Raw genomic sequence first — 19,720 nt, 5'->3', positions numbered from 1 at the left:
GATCCCATGCGAGCAAAGGCTTTGCTTCAGAGCAGACACATGACATGGTCAAATGATTGCTGAATGTCTTTCTAGCCCTAGGACTAGAAATCCAGAAGAAAATGCCTAAATTCATTCATCTGATGATATTCCCCCACTTATGGGACATTAGGTCCTTTGCTGTAACCTTCCTGGTGTCCTGTTTAATGATAGGACAAGAAAAGGTGACTCCCATATCCATTTATTTTCTAATAGGAAGAATAAAATGCTGGAAAGAAGTGTCTCTCTAGAGGTGAGAGAAGGAACATCACTGCTTACTTCAGCTTGTTTCATAGGAGGAGTCCCAGCGACACCTCAAGGAACCCCAGAGGTGACATTAAAATGCATTGGGCTGTTGTTCCTGTGCTGCTGAGCTGGGCTGGGCTCCTGGGACAGAGGGAGCTCATGGCAAGTGGCAGCGCTGCAGAGAGACAGCTCTGCCCAGGAGCAGCTCCTCTGCAAAGCACAGCAGGGCTGAGGGCTCTGCCTGCAGCACCAGGGAGAGACAAGGGAGGCAGAGAGAGATTAAAGGCAATGTTGGGCGGGAGGATGCCGACAGCTCACTGAGAGACAAATGTTCACAGTCTCAACATGGTAAGTCTCTGGCTGTAGGACAATGCAGATGTGGTTCCTGGAGGGATCTCCTGAAGCTGGTACATCCCACAGTTTACAGGATCTGTCAGGTTTCTCTCACAGTGTCTCTGTTGCAGAGGAGAAGAACATGCTCCAGAGCGGGGCTTACCCGCTGCAGTGTCAAGGGACAGGACATGATGACACCTTCTGATGAGGGTCACTGCAGGGGTGAGCACCCAGGGGTGCCCAGGGCTGTCCTGCAGAGCAGGATCCCTGCACCCCGGGGCTGTGCTGGGGCAGGGACTCCGTCACCTGCCAGGGTCAGTGCTCGGCCTGCCCAGGGAGCTCCCCAGGGGGCTGTGGGGAGAAGCTGTGGGTGGAAGAAGAAACCTCTGGCAGGGCAGGAAGGGTGCTTCTGGGGTTGAGAGGGTGCTATGTGGTACAGGGCTGCTCAGAGTTCCAGATCACCTTGACAGCAAACGCAGAGGGTCTTTCTCAAGGCAGCGACAGTCGAAAGGGAAGGAGCCTGCTTTCCTTATTCCACTCTTGGTTGGCTGGGTGGGCAGTGGGAGATGGGAATTTATTTCTCTCTTCTTGAAAGACACTGAGTTGCCAGTGCTTGTTAGGACTTGTCAGAGCTGCTCCTGAGCCCCTGCACACACAGAGCTGCCCCTGGGCAGTGCCCAGTGCCAGGAGGTGTGAGCAGGGCAGAGCTGAGCACACAGTGAGTGGGATGGGCTCTGTGAGCAAAGAAAAGGGAAGAGACAAAGGGACAGAGAAATAACTCTTGGCAGGGATAAGCTCCAGGCAGCAGAGAAATATGCAAGGATGGAGAAAGATCTTCTCCCACAAATGCCATGGGATGGTGGTTTGGGAACCTCCCTGCCATCCCCTGCAGTGCAGATACCTAACATGGAGTAATCTCCTGGTGTCCTCTCCCACCTCTTCTCTTAAGGCCATGGGTGCTCATCAGCCTCACCACTTAAAAGGAGAAATTACCAAACACCCAACTATCTGTCTTTCTCCTGGCTCAATCAGCAACAGCTCTGTGGCATTTGTCCCTTTTTCCTCTCCTGTCTTTGCTCACCTTGTTCTTAACCCTGGAACTTCTGGGGTGGGGTTTGGGTTAAGCTGTAGTTCAGAGACCAGTTCTGTGAGTCCTGCCATGCAGAGGTATCCATGGGAGTAAAGTGTCCAAGTCCTCCCCTAATCTGCAAGTTCAGGGCAATGCAAATGAGAAGTAACAAAAAAAAAATCCTCTCAGATTTGCTCTGCAGCAGGGTGAATTGGGAGTGACAAAGCTGAAAACCTCTTAAATATCACAAGAGAATTTAATGTGAGATCACCCTGTGTTCCTGTTTACCTGTTGCTGTGGGGTGGGACTGACTCCTGCAGAGCCCACAGCAGAGCTCCTGCTCCCAGTGACACCATCAGTCAGACCAAAGCAGAGCTCATGAAAGGGCTCTGCCAAAAGTCTTTTTGAAAGAGAGGCAGTTTGGGGATTCCTATGAGATATTGAAGGTATTTGGTCAAATAAACCTTACCTAACTTAATCTTTTTCTCTTTGGACAGTCCCCATGCTCAGAGGTAGCAAATGCCCAACAGCAGCTCCATCACCCAGTTCCTCCGCCTGATGTTCAGACACACAGGAGCTGCGGCTCTTGCACTTCTGGCTCTTCCTGGGCAACAGCCTCATCATCACCACCATAACCTGTGACCAGTACCTCCACAGCCCCATGTACTTTGATCTGGGCTCCATCTCTACCACTGTCCCCTAGTCCATGGCTAGTTCCCTGTGGGAGACCAGGGCCATGTCCTACACAGGATGTGTTAGCCAGGTTTTTGTTTGTTCGTTTGTTTTTTCCGTGGTCTGCCCGTTTGTCAGCACTGGTGCATTTGTCTACCAGAAGCCCCCAACTATCTCCTCCCCATCCCTGGATCTGGTGATGGCAGTTCTGTTCCCATTTGTACCTCCAACATTGAATCCCCTCATCTACAGCATGAGGATCAGGAGCTCAAAAATGCTCTGAGGAAGCTGATGACTGGATGTTTTCAGCAGCCATAGACTGCCTGCTTCCGCCTGCAAATGGCTCCCAGTGTATGTCATGATAGGCAAAGTCTGCCTTCTTTACATTTTTTTTCGTTTTTCCAGTTTTACTGTTGGTGTCTTCCAAGAAATGTCACTGTTCATCGCTTCCTGCTTAAGTATCCACCCATGTAGTGTGACCCAGAAAATGTGAAAATGGGGAGTATCTCATTGTATTAAAATGAAACAAATGCACCTGCAGCAACTTTTTTTTTGTCTGAGATCCATCCTAATTGTGTCAGGGATGAATGGGAAATGAAAACAGCTTTCTATCTGCATCAGCTTTGGGAAGGCTGCTCTGTGCCTGGAGCAGTAAGAGCTCTTAAGGACCTCAAAGACCAGGGCGTTTGTGCCGGCCTGGGGAGAGGGGACAGCATGAGGGTCTGCAGACCTCTCAGGATCATGTGGAGAGGAGAGCGAAGGACACAGGGTGCCTCCTTTTCCGTTTGCAATGCATGTTCGCCCACCTCTGGGGCTGACCCCTCTCTGAGCCCCAGGAGCTGCTGTGCCCTTCAGAGGGGCAGAGGCTGTGGGGTGACTGCCCAGAGCACCCTGCAGTGGGAACTGCTGTGGGACCAGCCCCGACTGGGCTTTGCTGGGGAGAGGATATTGGGGGTAGAGAGAGGGCAGGGGAGGTGGCAGAGCCTCAAGGGAGCTGGGCTGGGCTGGACAGCAGCTGCGAGATAAAAACATCAGTGTATATCTCACGCTGCGTGGCCATGCAGGGTGAAGACTCGCACCAGGGGTTTGTGGTGCAGAGCCAGGGCTTGTGGAAGGGATCAAAGTCATGCAGGTGCAGGAGAGAGGAGGCTGCTCTGGGCCCTTGGTGGCATGGACAGACCAGGAAGGTGGCCCAGGGCCTTGGTCACCCCCCAGCTGAAACAAAGAAATAAACTTAACAGCAGAGTCAATTATACTGTTAAGCAGGCATTCTTTATTGACAGTGCTGCGGAGATCTGGGGATCATCCTCCATAAGTGCACCAACGACTGGATGCATGCGTATTGCTTATAGTCACACGATTATTACATATTAATTACAATCTGTAGAAATTTTTAACATACCATGTATTTATACTAAGAAATAATTGATGAATTTAATTATAATTGATTCGTTTCTTACTTACAATATATCTATTAATTATTAGTTAAACATAAGCTAAGCACTCTGCTTCTAAACAATGTATTACTTGATCTTCTGTCTCCCTATTGTCATGCAGAAGGATCTAAAGCTTGAAAAATATCCCCTCATTTGGCAGGTGGTCAGAAAGCATTTATCATGTCAATTGGTTAATGATAGGTACATCTTTTATAACTTCATCACAGCACACATGAATTTGGCAGCTTCTTTTCACAGCCACTGGCCATCTCTCATGCACCATTTCCAGCACGGGCCACTCAGCCCAGGTTGCCGGGTGAGGTTCCCTGTGAGGCCACGTCCACCCTCCTGCTGGGCTCAGGGCCCGTCTCAGGGAATGGCCAGCCCTGCCCAGCCTCTCTCCTGGCCCAGACCCTGGCACACCCTGGAGCAGGGCTGTCTGTGAACCCCACAGCTGACACAGCCTCTCCAGGAGCTTGGGGAGGCTGCCACGCAGGAAGGCCGCGAGTTGACAGAACACCAAGGACTGCTGTGGGCATCACACAGGGAGACCATTCCCCACCCCGAATGCCCCCTGTCCTGTGCTGAGCCTGCACCGCGGGGCTGTGGGACCATGTGTGGGGCAGCAGGGCTGGGCTGTCACAGCACGAGCTGCAGACAGGGGCCACAAAGCAGCTGCCGGGGTGACAGCAAAGACAGGTACAGACAAGGAGTTTATGTACATTGTGTTTGCTGTGCAGGGATGACTTTGGGAAAGGCAAAGCTCACCTGGAGTTGGTGGTTGCAAGAAAAGTCAAGAGCAAAACCAAGAGCTTCAACGTCTGTGCCAGAGACCAAGGCTGAACAAGGGAAATGCGGGGCTGCTGCTGAGGGGAATTTAATAACAGCAGAGGGTGATGTTGCTGCTGAGGGACTCAATGCCTTCTGTGCCTGGGTCTTTACTGAAACACCCTCCCGGGTTCGAGGAAGAGGAAAACACATCTTGGCAGGAACCTCAGGAAGCCCCAGCAGGACAAACATCAGTGTCTGTCCATGCAGGGGACTCACCCTGGCAGTGGCACAGGCTGGGGCTGCCTGGCTGGGAGCAGCTGTGGGAAAGGTCTGGGTGGGCAGGGAGCTGGACAGGAGGCAGCGTGTGCCCTGGTGCACGGGAGGCCAGGAGCACCCTGGGCTGTGCCACCAGGATATCAAGGGAGCAGATTCTCTGGAATACTCCACCCAGACTTCAGATCCTAATACAGGAAAGGTGTTAGCAAGCTGGAGTGGGTTTAGCAAAGGGCCCTCAGGACAGCAAGGGACTGGAGCAGTTTCCCCGTGAGGAGAAGCTGAGGGAGCTGGGCTTGTCCAGCCCAGAGAAGGGAAAGTTGACAGGGACCTCATCACAGCCTACCAGTACCAACGCGGAGGTGATGGAGAATGCAGAGTCAGGCTCTTCACCATGGTGCATGGTAGAAGGACAACAGAAAATGGGTGGAAGGTGAAAGAGGAGGGTTCAGCCATGACATAAGGAAAACTTTTTCCCCATGTGCTCAGCCAGGAACTCAGAGAGGGTTTGCAATCTCTGTTCATGGGCGTTTTCAAGCTTGAACTCAATCAAGCCTTGAACAACTTGGTCTGGCCCTGTATCTGACAGGCTGGACTGCAGACTTCCTGCCGTCCCTTCCAACCTCAGTTCTCTTATCCTATGATGACGTTGGACCCTGTTTCTGACTGGAGCAGAGCAGACATTTATGGGGCATGAATCCTCCAGTGCTGCAGGTGACCATCTAAAAGAACATCTTAACCAGCAGAGAGGTCGACAGATCAGTGTGACTCTCGCTGGGCAAAGACTGAGAAGTCCTGGGCAGGGAAGGTTTTGGGGGCATGTGCTCTGTGCAAGACACAAAATGATCTTCTCTTTATGCATTTTTTTTAAGTCTTTGCGGGGAAACCCAGCTTAGACATACAGTTGAGGAAAGTGTTTTACTGATTAAATTGTGTAGTGTTTATGTTTTCTTTGTTGGCGTTGAACAGAAACCTTTCAGTGCCTGTGTGCAGCCAGGTCTCTAAGGAGAGCAGGTGGGAGCTGGTGTACAGGAGCTGCACCATCCAGCTGCAGACCTCAGTGAAGAAGTCCGATGTGAGGAAAAGTGATGCAAGTCCCAGGTGGCTCATGAGAGAACTCGTGGGATGGGGTGGGGGGAAGAGCGGGGTTGTCCATACAGTGTCTGACCTCAAGGGACTGGTCTCCTCCCCGTCCAGATGTCTTCAGGAGACCCTCTGGATCGATGTCCACTGTAGAATGCTGCTATCACTTCTTCTATAAACTGAAAAATGATAGAAAATATCCTTGAAAGAAAAATCCCTTCCTTATGAAATCTGCTTTGAAATCTTCATCATTAAGTATCCCAGTGAAACGTCTCCAATCAATTCTACAAGTCTTGAAGACTTGAAGAAAATCATGGGAAGAGACAAGGCTTGTTAGGGCTTTCTGTATTTTAATGAGCCCCATGGCGTATTTGGTGCTGGGTCCATGAACGTCAGATACCAAGAAGAGACTGAAGAATTCAGAAGCAAAGTCCAAAGTTCCTTGAAGCATTAATGGGCCCTGCTGAGGCCATTACTGAGAAAGCCTCCCCAGGGACTCGTTAGAGCAGATAACTGGAGGCTGTGATTACATCAGGCAAAGGCAAAGTGCAGCAGCTCTGATGCTGAGAAAACCCTTGATTTGTTTGATGAAGGAGAGTGGTCAAGCCTTGAATCCCTGCCCCTAGGAAGGGAGATCCTGTCCCTCACGTGTGTCTCAGGGCTCTTGCTGGGGATGGGGGGAGTGTGATGCCCAGTGAAGGACAATGGTGTGACACTTCCTGGTCTCCCTGGAAGGTGCAAGGAGACAATGAGGCCCCGCAGCCATGAAAATGATGTGTCTTCTCTTAGGCCTCAATGGCGGGGACATCAGCCATAGCCAAGGGGACAAAGACCTTGGGCCTTTCAGGGACTTCCAGCCTTGCCAGCACCCTTGGCCATCTCCACCACAGGCCGTCCTACACTGTACCAGGCCTCTGGTTGTTTCCCCACAGGCTGCAGACACCCCATGCGCTTCCCCACCTTGTTCTCCCCCCAGTATGTCCCTACCTGTGCTGCTGTCTCTCCATCCTCACCCGCTGTTCCTTGAAACACAAAGCCAAGGGCTGATCCAGACTTGCTCTGAACGACCACAGCACTATGCTCAGAATGACATTGCTTTGTCCTGAGGTCCACTCTGGACCTCCAGAGCTGCAATTTCTGATGGTTCTCCTTTCTCATGCTGTTTCCTACTACCAAAAACCTGCCATCATCTTGGAAAGTGATTTTGAAGCCCTCTAGAGCTACTACTATTCTTCCTGGTTATCATTTAACCCCAGCCAGAAACTAAGACCACAATAGCCACTCACATACTCTCTCCTTTCCCCAAGTGAGATAAGGGAGAGCACTGAAAGGGAAGGGAGAATCTCGTGGGTTGAGAAAAAAAAGAGTTTAGTAAGACAACAAAAATAATAAAAATATTATATTACTACTAATAATTTATATGTAAAATCAAATAAATCATACACAGTGCAATCCCTCATGTAACTCCAGTCGTACCAAACAGACAGTCCCAGAGAAGGGAACACCCTTGTCCTGAACAGACAACTGCAGGAAAAAAAAGCAAAAAGTCAAAAGGCAGAAAGGCCCAAGTGCCAACTGCAAAACAGAATGGCAGAAAGATGAACCAACACTGAACTTCCAATGCAATGGAACTTCCGAATGTAACTAACTGAAGGAGCTGGAAAACCCAAACTAGTTGGAGTAACTAGCCAGAAAAGCCACCTCCAGCTTTATACTGAGCATGACGCTAATGGTGGAGAATATTTCATTGATCAACCTGGATGTCAATCAAGGTGCTGTCCTGTCTGTGCCCCCTCTTACCAATTTGCACCTGCAGCTGGACTCTGAAGAAGTCCTTGGTTTCCCTGAAAACAGCCAAGATATCAGTGAGTTCTTAAATTCCTTTGACACCAGATCCCAAACACTGGAAAGCTACTGGAAGAAAATATTAACTCTATCCCAAGAAAGAAGCAGTGTTATCTCATTATTCTCATAGTAAGTCTAATCAAAAGGCTGTGCTAGCTATAAAGGAGAAAAGATCCTAACTGCATGAAAATTAACTCAATTTCAGTTAAACCAGCATGTTCACTCAGCCTCCACTTCACCAGGCTAAAGAAGACAGGGTCTCTCAGCCTCTCCACACGACTCCAATTCTGTCTTGGCAGACTTTCTCTGGCCACGTGACAGCTCTTCCTTATTCCTCCAGAATGGGGAGCCTCACACTGGACACCCCGCTCCAGATGTGACCACACCAGTGCTGAGTCAAGATGGACAATAACTGCCCTTGTCTGGGTGGCCACGCTCCTCCCAGTGCAGCCCAAGGTGCTCATGGCCATATTCCTATCTAGCACCACTGAGAACTGACCGAACAGCCAGGCTCAGAGGGTTGTGACCAGCGGCACAAAGCCCAGCAGGAGGTACCATGAGGAGTGGTGGAGGACACCAAATCTCAGCCCTCAGTCTGGGAGTTCCCAGCAGGCACTGCCAGTGGCTGCAGCCCCCAAGAGACCCCCTGGCCCCATGAGCAGCAGTGAATCACACAGAATCACAGAATCACAGAATGTTAGGGATTGGAAGGGACCTCGAAAGATCATCTAGTCCAATCCCCCTGCCAAGGCAGGAACACCTAGGTGAGGTTACACAGGAAGGCGTCCAGGCGGGTTTTGAATGTCTCTAGAGAAGGAGAATCCACAACCTCCCTGGGCAGCCTGTTCCAGTGTTCCGTCACTCTCACTGAGAAGAAGGTTCTTCTCACATTTAAGTGGAACCTCTTGTGTTCCAGCTTGAACCCATTACCCCTTGTCTTACTGTTGGTCGTCATCGAGAAGAGCCTGGCTCCATCCTCGTGACACCCACCCTTTATATATTTATAAACATTGATGAGGTCACCCCTCAGTCTCCTCTTCTCCAAGCTAAAGAGACCCAGCTCCCTCAGCCTTTCCTCATAAGGGAGATGCTCCACTCCCTTAATCATCTTTGTGGCCCTGCGCTGGACTCTCTCCAGCAGTTCCCTATCCTTCTTGAACTGAGGGGCCCAGAACTGGACACAATATTCCAGATGAGGTCTCACCAGGGCAGAGTAGAGGGGAAGGAAAACCTCTCTCGACCTACTAACCACCCCCCTTCTAATACACCCCAGGATGCCATTGGCCTTCTTGGCCACGAGGGCACAGTGCTGGCTCATGGTCATCCTGCTGTCCACCAGGACCTCCAGGTCCCTTTCCCCTACACTGCTCTCTAATAAGTCCTCTTCTGACCATGGGAAGCTGGTCTGGCTGCAGAGGAGCTGCTCGGAGCACTGGGCTGGCACTGTCTACCAAACGTCTCCCCACCAGCTGTCTCTTGGGTCCCTGGAACAATCACAGTGACAAGAGGGAGAGCACTGTCTGTCTGGGGTGGAGGAGATTGGGTCTGAAATGAGGGTCTGGCGCAATTTCTCCTTCCTGTTCATGAAGCAACAAGAAGGGCTGGATATTGAGACTGAGTGACTCTTCCTAAGAGCCTCTGATGGACACGGGCATGATCTACAGTTTCCTAAGTTCTCCTCTGTATGCTGCCTTTTCTGGTGGGGATCACAGGAGGCTGCCAGCCCCAAGAGAGGCCTTGTCCTTGCTGTGGTCACAGCTGGAATCCAGTTCTCCAGCTCAGCCCCGGCTGAGGAGCCTCGTCTAGGGGGGATTTTTGGGGTAAGGGTGACACACGAGGTAGGGAAGGTTGTCCTAAGGACATACTGGGCACTAGGACTGAAGTACCAGAGCAAAATGATGTGGCTTCTGGGTGAATACTTTCTTCAGTGAAGATGCAGGGTCCCAGACTTCCTTTCCGTGCCACCCTTCAGGAAGGATGATGGCACTAAGAGATGGCAAGTGGCAGACACCAATCTTTCTCCAGCCACTTCCCAGGCCTGGTGAAACACCCGGACAGCAAGGACTTCTGGCCCTGCACACTAAACTGTGGGTATTATCTTGGAGTAGCTGAACACCGGCATTTTTCTCTGCAAGGCAACTGTCAGCCCAGGTCATCTCCTGTCTGATCTCCCCTCTCCCTCCTCTGATCTGATCTGGTGCTTCTGGCCCCTTCCCTGTGCTCCCCACAGGGCCCAACCTGGCAGTGATGCTCTGCAGAGCCAGTCGGCTGCAGGACCGTGGGGTGACTCCACACTGGCTGTGCTGCTCAGTGAGGGATGCAGATGCAACTGGATGAGCCGCACTGTCACTGAGCTCCTTCCCAGGGGCCTAAAGCTGTGGTAAGGGCTCAGAGCACTTCTCAAGTCTCAGGGTGTTCTCCAGTGCACACATTGAACCATCCATGGACTTTTACTGAAGGAGGTGTTAATCATCCTCCAGTCTCCTTTTCATGATCTTGCTGGGTCCCCATGGCCTCCCCTGGGAGAACGGAGACCTTGTTTACTTGAGGATACTTTCCTGGCTTCAGCTGAGATAGAGTTAATTTTCTTTGTAGTAGCTGTGTTTAGGATTTGGTATGAGAATAATAAGGATAATACACTGATGTTTTTGTTGTTAGCGGTTACTAAAAGACTTTTCATCTTCCCATGATCTACCAGGTGCACAAGAAGCTGGGCGAGCAAAGCTGGGACAGCTGACCCAAGGTGGCCAAAGGGTTATTCCTTACCATATGATGTCATGCTCAGTATACAAACTGGAGCTGGCTCAGGGCAAATTCAGCTGCTTGGGAACGAATGGGCTATTGGTGTCACTGGCACTAAGCGATTGCATTCCATATCACTTGTTTTGTATATTCTATTATTATTTGTTATTATTACTATTGTTATTATGGTCATTATTATTGTTTTATCTTCTTTTGCTGTTCTAGTAAACTATTCTTATCTCAATCCATTAGGTTTTTTTCCTTTCTGATTCTCTCTCCCACCCCACTTGGGGAGGAGGAGTGAGCAAGTGATTGTGTGATCCTACTTGCTGCCATGAATTAAGCCACAACAGTCCATTTTGGCATCCAACATGGTGGAAAAAAGAATTTGAGATAACGTCAGATTAACTGGAGGGTATTAAGGGACTTGTGTCTGTTAACAGTAATGATATTGATTCATCTGTTCTTGATATTAGTTTATCTGATCTCTTGTTTTTGCTGTACATGCTAAAGACTGGTGCTGGCTTTTGCAGTTTGCTGTGCTCTGCAATGATTTGTGGTGTTTTACCTGGGAAACTGGTTATCAGGAGACTGACCCTGAGCTTAATCTGGCATTTGAGCTTTGTACTGAATCCATTACTGTACATCAGGCACCATCTTGTAGAGACAATTAGTAATTATGCTTCGTCTGAGAAGTTTTTTATGGAGGAAATACAGAATGGCACCTTTGCTACCTTCTTCTGTGATGTCTCCTCCTGCACTACAATAAATTATCACTACCTTCAACATCCTTGGGTAGTCAAAATACTTCTATTGGTATCTCTTGGGAATACTGTTTCGGCAACGGTTAGCAAACAATTTAAGAATACCATCCAGAGATCTGCCCCGATGCTGGGTAGTTACGAGTGGCAGAGTGTGTGGAACAGCACCAGCAAATGCCTAGGATGGTGGGCACCTCCATTGTTTTGGAACTGCATCCCTGAACAAGTGCAGTATCCTGTCAAACTAGATGAATATTTGGAAGAGATGCACTGTCACCATGGCAATTCCCGGGAGACACAGATCACTGCAATGGGCTGGGGCCTGGCCCATGCCTACCAAGCCCTGATCAACACTATTGAGATAAGAAAGAGATAAGAAGAGATAAGAAAGAGATAAGAAGGGATAAGAAAGAGATAAGAAGGTCTCTGGATCTGATGACAATGCAACAATCACTGTGGCTACTCCAACTGCCATGACTGGCAATGCTGCTACTCAAACCCCTGGTGACAGGCCCTGCAGATGGGCAAGAGGACCAATCCATCCTGATATCAGTTGCTCCTATAAAAAAGAAGAAAGCTTCGAAGCAAAAGTCAGCTCATTTAGTAAGGGATGACAAAAAAGGAGGGCCATCGTGAGAAGGGGAGGAAGAAGAAGATGAGATAGTAACCTCCTGATCTCTGTGCCTGAATGAGATGTGAGACATGTGAAAATATTTCAGCCATCATCCAGGTGAGCACATGCTCACTTGGTTGCTCCAATGCTGCAATAACAGGGCCAATAACCTGTAACTGGAGGGTAGGGAAGCCAAGCAGCTGGGATCCCTTTCTAGGGAAGGAGGTATTGACAAGGCAATTGAAAAAGGGGCACAAGCCCTCAGCCTCTGGAGGCGACTCCCGTCAGCCATAAAGGAAAGGTGTCCCTTCAAGGAAGATATTATATGTAACCCAGGAAAGTGGACTACCGTGGAGAGAGGTACCCAGTACCTGAGGGAATTAGCCATGCTAGAGGTGGTTTACAGTGACCTGGACAGTGCGCAGTTGTCCAATGATCCAGAGGAAGTCCAGTGCACGTTACCCATGTGGACAAAGGCTGTACAGAGCGCACCATCATCATATACCAGGTCACTGGCAGTACTGAACTGGAAAGATGGAGAGGGACCAACGGTGGAGGAACTGGCTGGCCAGCTCCAGCAATACCAAGAAAATCTCTCTTTTTCCTTTCTCTCACCTGTGTGAAACTACTGGTCATGACAGCCCGTCATGACAACTGTCCCGGTAGTTCCGGCGATTCAAAGAGGATATGTCGTACTCCACACCTGTATGGACCAGTATCTCATTTATTAGGAGGAAGCATTTTTCTGCTCAAGAGAGCGCATACAGGGGGTACACACCACGAGGCACCCTGTGGTTTTACTTGCGTGACCACGGAGAGGATATGAGGAAGTGAGATGGACAACCCACCTCAACGCCTCGTCAGTTGCCGAGGGGAGCTGCTGCGGAGCTGATCCGAATGCGCAGCAAAAGCGGGAGATCTGGGGTGCGGACAGGGTTTTCCAGAGGCAGGGGACTGCCAGAGCAGTGCCACCAAACAGCAGCTCTCCTGAGAGTCACTGAGGAGACCTGGCAGTTGCCAGGGCAACGGTGACCGCACCTACAAAAGCAGCCTAGGGAGCGCTGCGACCAGGAACACAGAGTGGGACAAGGCAGTGTGTGCGGCAGTTCGCGTGGAAGGGCACGCAGGAAAGGCGGGGAAGCTCTGCCAGCTCACCCAGGGAGTATGGTGTCCACCCAGCACAAAGCCATGGCCTCCGCAAGGTTGCCCCCCACCACTACTGATGCAGCCACCCAAACTGAGATCCGATGTGCGAATGCTGCCACCCAGGTGTTGGGCTACAGGGTGAACCCTGATCTAACACCAGGACTGGATGGCAGCAGCCAGCACAGCTGCGGGAGCCGTGCCCAAGGACAGGAACTCCTCTGCCTAAGCAGAGCGAGCTCCAGGAGGAGGTGAGGAGGTTCACAGGATCATAGAATGTCCTGAGTTCGAAGGGACCCACGGAATGCAAAACGGAGATAGACAAGTGGAGTCACACCCGACCTTCCCTGGGACAGGCCCAGCAGACAGACAGGGCACACGGTACCGAGGACTCACTGCACTCTCACACCGGAACGTAGTGACTGGAGGGACAGGCGGCAATGGCAGCAGGTTCCTGCCCAGCGCAGAAGGAGGAGGGTCTCTGTTGTAACTATCCAACCCTCTCAGGTTCCCTTGCAAAACGGGTATGAATCTCTGCAAGTGGAACCAAACAGCAACACTGACAAAGGGGGTTCAACAAAGTTGCAGGTGCCACAGAGAAGTCAGCCTGCACTCTCCACCCAAACAGCTGATGTAAAGAAAAAAAGGCAAGTTGTGGTCATAGGAGACTCCCTTCTAAAGGGAACAAAAGGCTCAATATGCAGACCAGACCCACTTCCTAGGGAAGGCTGCTGCCTCTCTGGGGCCGGGGTTAAAGACATGAAGAGAAAAATTCCTGCCCTTTTTAGGCCTTCAGAGTTATTATCCTCTACTAATTTTTCAGTTAGGCAGCGATGAGACTGAAAAGGAAAATGGAAAGGCAATCAAGAAGGGCTTCAGGACCTTGGGAGGACCGATTAAGGGATCAGGAGCACAAGCAGGGCTCTCCTCTGTCCCCCCACTTGCAGGGTATGATGAGGAAAGGTACATGAAGATCCACCAGATCAATACCTGGTTGCGGGACTGGTGTCCCCAGCAGAATTTTGGGTATTTTGATCATAGGTCGGCTTACGTGACACTCGGCCTGCTGGCAACAAATGGGATGCACCTCTCTCAAAGGGGGAAGAGGATCCTGGGGCAGGAGTTATCAGGGCTCATGGAAAGAGCTTTAGACTGGATTTGAAGGGGGAAGGGGAGAAAACCAGGCACAGCAGAGACGAGCCCAAGGGCAGCATGCCAACATTTGAGGGAGGGGGTGCTAGCGAGGCCCTTCGGTCTGCGTTTTCAGTGCGGGTAGGGGATGGAGAGATGTGCGGTAGAAGAGACACAAGGGTTATAGATCTGTCAGAAACCATGGAAGCACCTGAGAATGGTCATTAGGGCTTCTCACTGGAAAAAGGTGGCAGGATCAATGGCCCAGCTGAAATGCACCTATAACAAACCATGCAGCATGGGCAACAAACAGGAGGAGCCAGAAGCCATTGTGCAGCAGAAAAACTATGACATAGTTGCCATCATGGAAACATATTGGGATGACTTGCACAGCTGGAGTGCTGCATTAGATGGCTGTAAACTCTTCAGAAGGGACAGGCAAGGAAGGAGAAGAAGTGGGGTAGCCCTGTATGTTAGGGAGTGTTTTCATTGTCTGGAGCTTGATGAGGGTGATGATGGGGTTGAGTGTTTATGGGTAAGAATCAAGGAGAAGGCTAACACGGCAGATATCCGGGTGGGTGTCTGTTACAGAGCACCCAAATAGGATGAAGAGGCAGATGAAATATTTTGCAGGCAGCTGGGGTAAGTCTCACAATCACTAGCCCTTGTTTTTGTGGGGGATTTCAACCTACCAGATGTCTGCTGGAAATACAACACAGCAGAGAGGAAGCAGTCTAGGAGGCTCCTGCAGTGCATGGAAGACAACTTCCTGACACAGCTGGTTAGTGAGCCAACTAGGGAAGGTGACCACTGGACCTCTTTGTGAATAGAGAAGGACTTGTGGGTAACATGTCGGTTGGAGGTCACCTCGGGCATAGTGATCATGAAATGATAAGAGTTTTCTACTCTTGGAGAAGTACGGAGAGCGGTAAGCAGAACTGCTACCTTGGTCATGCAAAGGGCAGACTTTGACTTGTTTAGAAAGCTGTTTGGCAGGGTCCCTTGGGAGGCAAACCTGAAGGACCAAGGAGTCCAGGAGGGCTGGTCTCTCTTCAAGAAGGTAATCTTAGAGGCACAGGAGCAGGCTGTCCCCGTGTGTCGGAAGGCGAGCCGGCAGGGAAGAAGGCTGGCCTGGCTGAACAGAGAGCTGCAGCTGGAATTTAGGATTAAAAAGAGAATTTATAACCTTTGAAAGGAGGGGCAGGCTACTCAAGAGGAATACAAGAACTCTGTGAGGTTATGCAGGGAGAAAACTAGAAGGGCCAAAGCCCAGCTAGAGCTGAGCCTGGGTACCGTTGTAAAAGGCAACAAGAAATGTTTCTATAAATATATCAGCAACAAAAGGAGGGCTAAGGAGAATCTCCATCCCCTGATGGATGTGGGGGGAAACAGAAGATGAGGGAAATGCTGAGGTACTAAACGCCTTCTTTGCCTGAGTCTTTAATAGTAAGACCAGTTGTGCTCCAAGCACACACGCCCCTGAGCCAGAAGACAGGGATGGGGAGCAGAATGAAGCCCACATAATCCAAGGGGAAATGGTTGGCAACCTGTTACACCACTTGGACACCCACAAGTCTATGGGGCGCGCTGGGATTCACCCAAGGGTGCTGAGGGAGCTGGCAGAAGTGATCACCAAGCCGCTTTCAATTATTCGTAAGCAGTCCCGGCTAACCGGGGAGGTCCCTGGGATGGCCCCTGGATGTGAAATCCTGATCCTAAGGAGCGCAGAGCAGATACCCGAAAGAAGGGGGTTGTTTTTCTGCCTGACATGTGTTTCAGGAATGGCTCTGAGGATTTTTTCCTCCCCCTTCATCTCCACTGCCAGCTCTCCACAGCGATAGTCAAGCAAAGTGAATTCAACCCGCAAGGACCAGGAGCAGAGATGAGGCTTATTCCAGAGCAGGAGGGAGATTCCCACGAGAGCTGATGAGTGCTGCATCAGCAAAACTGTAACTGTTAGAAAGCAAGGGATGGCGGTGGAGGCAGAGACTCCCCCCTCCTGCTGGAATGGCAGAAGCCTGTGGTCCTGCCAGCGGGCATGTGCACTCTCTGGTTTTGCCCCTATTGCAGCAAAGGATGTGCTAAGAAAGGCTCCCACAGGCTTTGCAGCTCTTCTGCCAGGAGGAGAGCAGAGGAGCCTCAGCTGCTGTTGCAAAAAGGCAGAGAAGCAGAGCTCACCTTATCGAGATCGGCATCGTAGCGATCCCACTGACTCTTCCACTTCATGGAATCGCATGGGCTGGCAGCTGTGTGCACCGTGTGCGGGCCCAGCACTCTGGGCAACGCGAAGGTGCCCAGACCTGCAAGAGGAATGGGAAGAGAAGAAACCTCTGGGGCAGAGACAGGCACCCTGCAAAGCCTGCTCAGAGGAACCGGAAGGATGTCTGCCCCTTTTCCCAATCCTTCCACCTTCTCCCACACTGGGGCACTGTTGGCAGCTCTGAGACTGAGCTGCAACTGTGTCTGTGGGATGAGATCCATGCTGGGAGATGTTGATAAAGCCTGAGGAAAGAGCAGAAGAGTGTCTTGGTACTTTGATTTGTGCCTTAGGAGTTTTCAATCGCTGTTCAAATGATTGTGCTGTACAGTAATAGAGTGAACTTGCCATTGAACTTTCTTAAGTAACACTTCTACAACATCATATTAAAACCATTTTTGCTAAAATCTTTGACAGTGGTTCTCTAAGGGATCTCAATCACCCATTGGTGACATCCTGGTCCTGTACCATGTGAGTCCTGTCTCACCACAGAATACCAATGCTCTTGATAAAAGAACATTTTTTATGATGAGGGTGGCGAGACCCTGGAACGGGATGCACAGAGACGTTGTGGATTCCCCATCACTGGATTTGTTCAAGGCTCGGGAATGCAAATCCCCTCAAGCGCGATGGAGCTCATCGCTGATGCTGAACTAGAGCAGGGAAAGAAGAGTCTCAGGACCTCACCTGCCTCTGCCGCGGCCACCGAGTGGGATGAAGATGAACTTGTCTGCGTCTGCTTCGTCCCTCTGTCACAGAATGTGGCGAGCAGTGAGGGAAGCCAGAGGCCTGGCAAGAGACGTTGTGGTGTCAGTGGCCAGCGGCCCCTGGGCACAGCCTGGGAGCGTCATGGAAACGCACTATGGCATCGGGAGGCTGTGCTATTGCATCACCGGGCTGATCCAGGGCTGGGACCTTCCTCAGATCTGCTTGCCCTGCCCCAATGTGTATTTTCAGGGGGCGCGTGAGGCAGATTTTGAACATCAGCAGAGACCGGGGCAGCTTTCCAAAGCACCTGATTTTTACCCTGTCCTTGTGCTCAGCGACAGAGGTGACAAGTGACACAGTGGTCACAGGGCACTGCTGGGTGGCAGAGGGTTTGCCTGCTGATGCAAACCAACACTTCCAGATTCAGTAGTCTAAGGCTGTCAGAGGGCGATTTGGGCTTCAATAGCGGAACAAAAACATTTCCATTACAGAACCTCAGCTACCACCTCTGTGATTGTCTTGTCGGGGACCCACAAACACTGTGTTGCAAAAAATGTGACGGCTATAAAAGCATCATGTCCTCCCCAAATAATTCTTTCCCTCATCCCTCAGATTACCACATATAACTGCATGGAGAAAATTAACTCACTTTCAGTCAAACCAGATGTGGACAGGCTGGAGAGGGTCCAGAGAAGGGCCACAAAGATGATCAAAGGACTGGGCAGCCACCATACGAGCAAAGGCTGAGAGAACTGGGCTTGTTCAGCCTGGAGAAAAGGCGGCTCAGGGAGACCTCAGCACCATGTTCCAGTGTTTCCAGGGTGGCTACAAAGATGGAGAATCCCTTTGTACAAGGAGTCCCATGGAAAAGATGAGGGACAATCGGTAAAAGTTACTCCTGGGGAGATCCCAACTCAGGAGGGAAATTTTTCACCATGAGAACAATCAGCCATTAGAATAATCTCCCCAGGGAACTGGTGGATTCCCCAACATTGGAAAATTTTAAGATTCAGCTGGACTGGGTGCTGGGCCAGCTTGTCTAGACCGGGCTTGTGCCAAGAAAGGTTGGGCCAGGTGGTCCTTGTCGTCACCTCCAGCCTGGGATTCTGTGATTCTATGAGAACGTTTGCACAGAGGTGTGTGTGCACATGTATGTGCGTGTATGTGTGTGTGAACCCACGTGTCCATGTATGTGCGTGTGTGTGCAAACGTGTGTTGACATGCGTGTGCATGTATATACACGTGTGCATGCAGGTGTGTATGTATACTGGCATATGCATGAGTGCAGGTGTATACATGTGGGAGTGTGTGCACGTGTGTGGGGTGCGTGTGCACACACGTGACTGTGTGTGCAACCGGGAGCTGAGCTGCTGTGGTGGTCTGTCATGGGGCATCACACTGACAGGCACCCACATCTGGGGGTTACGGGCTTCTCCAAAAATGGATTTCTCATTGACCCAAACTACATCAGTGACTCATTCACCTGAATTTTGGGCAGAGAAAACACAGGGTTCAGCTCCTTTCAAAATAAAATGCATCCACTCTGATATGATGTCCCCAGCCAGGTCTCTCCATGTCCACCTACAAACCAAACCCCTATTCCAAAAGCCACCCAGCTGCCCATAACCCAGCGCTTCTGGACTCTGATTTTCTCCTTTCCCCATCTCCCCAAACCACTCCCTGTTTCCCTTGGTGAGCCCAGGGATCCTGGCCCCATGCGTGCGCCGCTTGGGTCGCTCTCACCTCCAGCGCAGTCAGGTGTCGCTGGTGCTGCACCAGCAGCTCTGCCCACTCCTGCGCCGTGTCCTGCCGCTGCCACAGCAGCTGAGCCACCCGCTGCTCCTTCCCCTGCCGCAGCATCTCCTCCCGCTGCCCGTGGGTCTCCTGCACCTTCGCCGAGGTCCTGCCCAGAGACAGCCCACGAGGAGTCACAGTACACAAGTGTTGCTTTCACGGCAGTAACCGCACTCTCCACCCAAAGTGCACACAGGGATGTGGGAGCAGGACCCTGAGGCTCGGGCTGTTTCCCTCTCCGCAGTCAGAGCCCTGACCCCTCTGCTGCCGCCCAGTGCTGCCCTGGCTGGGGACGTGCTGGCAACGAGCCCGGTCCCTCCTCCCGGCCACTCACGGGACAGGTGAGAGCGGACCCCACCCTGGCTCACCCCTGGGGCTCCTCTGCCCCACCAGCCCCAGCCCGCCCGCCCCAGGCATGGATGCGGGAAGCGCCTCACAGCTCCCAGCCCAGCTCCTCCCTGAGCCCGCCCCGACAGCCGCGCTCGGGGAATCCAGGGGCCGAGAGCTTCCCCCCCTGCACCTCCACCGGCTCCCACCGCCCGCCCGGGGGAACCGGGGCTGCTCGGCCCGTCACCCCCCGGCCGCGCCGAACTCCCGCCCGGCCCCGCCGCCGCGCAGCGCGGCGCTCAACCATGCGGCGCGCCGCCCTCAGTGAAGGACCCGTTACCATAGCGACAGAGGTTGCGCCGAGCGGGTCCGGCCACGGAAAGCCCCCGCTGCCATAGCAACGGGGGTGTCTGCTGCACGGCCTGACTAGAAACGTCCCCAGAGCCTCAGAGAGATGGGCCTTTCCCTCGCCCCGGGCAGAAAGAATTATGTTACTTA

At 51.5% G+C, this 19,720-nt stretch overlaps 1 long non-coding RNA gene across 2 annotated transcripts; it reads right to left on the bottom strand.

Moving 5' to 3' along the window:
• Positions 1 to 3,623: 3,623 nt before the first annotated feature.
• LOC135997080 (uncharacterized) lies at positions 3,624 to 19,492 on the bottom strand. Of its 2 annotated transcripts, XR_010607361.1 has the most exons (7): positions 19,416 to 19,492; positions 18,845 to 19,004; positions 17,751 to 17,926; positions 17,081 to 17,182; positions 16,315 to 16,436; positions 15,152 to 15,289; positions 3,624 to 6,080 (listed from the first exon to the last, which is right to left on the bottom strand). It is a non-coding gene; the product is annotated as an uncharacterized LOC135997080 (long non-coding RNA). The 2 variants fall into 2 exon arrangements; XR_010607360.1 differs by lacking the exon at positions 19,416 to 19,492 and having other exon boundaries at positions 18,845 to 19,263.
• Between the last annotated feature and the right edge of the window lie 228 nt (positions 19,493 to 19,720).

Source organism: Caloenas nicobarica, chromosome 21 (assembly GCF_036013445.1).
Source record: "Caloenas nicobarica isolate bCalNic1 chromosome 21, bCalNic1.hap1, whole genome shotgun sequence".
In the NCBI taxonomy this organism is placed as follows: Eukaryota; Metazoa; Chordata; class Aves; order Columbiformes; family Columbidae; genus Caloenas; species Caloenas nicobarica.
This window is presented reverse-complemented; position numbering and strand designations above follow the sequence as displayed.